This window comes from Papio anubis, chromosome 9 (genome assembly GCF_008728515.1).
Source record: "Papio anubis isolate 15944 chromosome 9, Panubis1.0, whole genome shotgun sequence".
In the NCBI taxonomy this organism is placed as follows: Eukaryota; Metazoa; Chordata; class Mammalia; order Primates; family Cercopithecidae; genus Papio; species Papio anubis.
Genome location: NC_044984.1, coordinates 51,151,979 through 51,154,779, shown reverse-complemented (window position 1 = coordinate 51,154,779; position 2,801 = coordinate 51,151,979).

Sequence of the window (2,801 nt, the reverse complement as noted above, 5' to 3'; positions counted from 1 at the left end):
TTGTTGTACTTCGTTCAGTTACGTATTGCTAAAAAGTGAAAAATTAAATGAATAATATTTTAAAAGAATCAACTTCAGTGGGTTGCTATTGTCCAAAGATGGTACAGTTTGAGCATCAAAAAGAATAACTACAAAAGAGGAATGTAAGCATGCCAAATTTAATAAAATCCACAAGTTCATAATAATTTTCAAAGCCCTAATTGATGCGTCTTTAAAGAATATTACATAATCAACTTACTATCCTAAAACTGGTAAATAAAGGAAAACTGAAGTTGAATATATAGCCTGCCTTTTTTCTATATGAATTGTTTCTCAGAATAACCAAGTAATTGATGAAGAAAATCCTCCTTTACAGATGAATACAAAATAATAAAGAAAATAAGGAAAACAGGCTGGGTGCAGTGGCTCATGCCTGGCATCCAGCACTTTGGGAGGCTGAGGCCAGGTGGATCACAGTCAGGAGAGTCGAGAGATCATCACCAGCTAACACAGTGAAACCCGTCTCTACTAAAATACAAAAATTAATGGCGTGGTGGCGCCTGTAGTCCCAGCCACTCGGGGAGGCTGAGGCAGGAGACTGGCGTGAACCTGGGGAGGAGCTTACATGAGCGAGATCAGCCTCACTGCCTCCAGCCTGGGGCACGACAGAGGCGGGGAACTCAGTCTCAAGCGGTGTGGTGGCTCCGCCTGTCCCAGCACTTTGGGAGGCGAGGCGAGGCGGATCCGCGAGGTCAGGAGATGAGACCATCCTGGCTAACAGTGAAACCCGTCTCTACTAAAAATACAAAAAAATTAGCGAGAGGCATTAGTGGCTGAGCATGCAGCAGTCCCAGCTACTTTCGGGGAGGCTGAGGAGCCAGAATGGCAGTGAACCGGGAGAGGCTTAAGTGAGCCGAGATCCCGGCGTCACTACACTTTCAACCTGAAGCGACAGAACTCCATCTCAAAAAAAAAAAAAAGCCAACAACAACAACAAAAAAACAATGACACTGTTTGCCTCCAGGGAGGGAAACTGGATAGCTGGGAAACAGAAGCAGGATAGCAACTTCATTATATGCCCTTTTGAATTCTGAACCAGCTGAATAAATAAAATAAAATGGCTCCAATAATGAGTTGACTACTTGAAAACTTTGGTGACATATTTTTTTCCCTGCTTGTGCTTCTATATTAAATTATAATAATTGTGTTAAATATTGTGATTCTAGAGTTCCTTAAGCAGTTTTTGGTTTTTGGTTTTCTGTTTTTTTTTAAAGACGGAGTCTCGCTCTGTCGCCCAGCTGGAGTGCAGTGGTGTGATCTTGGCTCACTGCAACCTCTGCCCCCCGGCGTTCAAGCAATTATCCTGCCTCAACCTCCCGAGTAGCTGGAATTACAGGTGTGTGACACCATGTCTGGCTAATTTTTTGTATTTTTAGAAGGGACGGAGTTTCACCATGTTGGCCAGGCTGGTCTCGAACTCCTGACCTCAGGTGATCCGCCCACCTCAGCCTCCCAAAATGCTGAGGTTACAGGCGTGAGCCACCGCGCCTGGCCTAATTTTGCTATAAATATAAGAACATGTTTCATACTGTTCCAGACAAGCCAGGAAATATGGTGATTCTAGTAATAATAAAAAATGGAGACCAGGCTCAGTGGCTCACACCTGTAATCCCAGCACTTTGGGAGGCCGAGGCGGGTGGATTACCTGAGGTCGGGAGTTCGAGACCAGCCTGACCAACATGGAGAAACCTCATATGTACTAAAAATACCAAAAATTAGCCAGGTGTATTAGCGGGCGCCTGTAATCCCAGCTACTCAGGAGGCTGAGGCAGGAGAGTCGCTTGAACCCGGGAGGCGGAGGTTGTGGTGAGCTGAGATCGTGCCATTGCACACCAGCCTGGGCAACAAGAGTGAAACTCCATCTCAAAAAAAAAAAAAAAAAAAAAGGGAAAATAACACAAATATTCACCAGTAAGGGACTTGTTAAATAATAATTCAAAAACAAAACTAAGATGATATTTCAGAGAAACTTGAAATCAAGTACTGGTACCATTAGCAACTATCACAGAAATTTTATATGTAGTATTATTCCTTTAATTTGGCACCTTCACCTACTTTTTATTGTGAATTTTCATCTAATTAAATTAACTAAATTGGAACAAGAAATGCAAACAAGGGAGTAAATATACTTAACACCAAAAATCTCTTTTCTGAGTGGTAGTTACATAAATTACCTGATGATCTAAAATTGTATTATCTAAAACTTTCCTGAAAATCAGTAAACTATAACGACAGTTTTTTTGCAAACTGACAGGTCAAAGCAGGTGACGTAAAAAATTTCAAATTATATAAAATCTTAATAAAATATGGCTTGGCCGGGCGCGGTGGCTCAAGCCTGTAATCCCAGCACTTTGGGAGGCCGAGACGGGTGGATCACGAGGTCAGGAGATCAAGACCATCCTGGCCGGTGAAACCCGTGCCACTAAAAAATACAAAAAACTAGCCGGGGCCGGGGCCGGCGTGACCTTCTCGGGAGGCTGAGGCAGGAGATAGAAGCGTGAACCAGGAGGTGGAGCTTGCAGTGAGCTGAGATCACGGCCACTCCAACCTGGTGACAGGCTTGAGACTCAGGTCTCAAAAAAAAAAAAATAAGAAATAAAATAAAATAAAATAAAATAAAATAAAATAAAATATGGCTTATGGAGTGTTTCACTTAGGTAAATGTGGTTAAAAGTTAATTTAACCTAGTCTTTTAGAGAAGGGTCTCATTTGTTCACTATAGAGTAATACAAGATTCTGACATCTTCCATATTCTTTAAGTC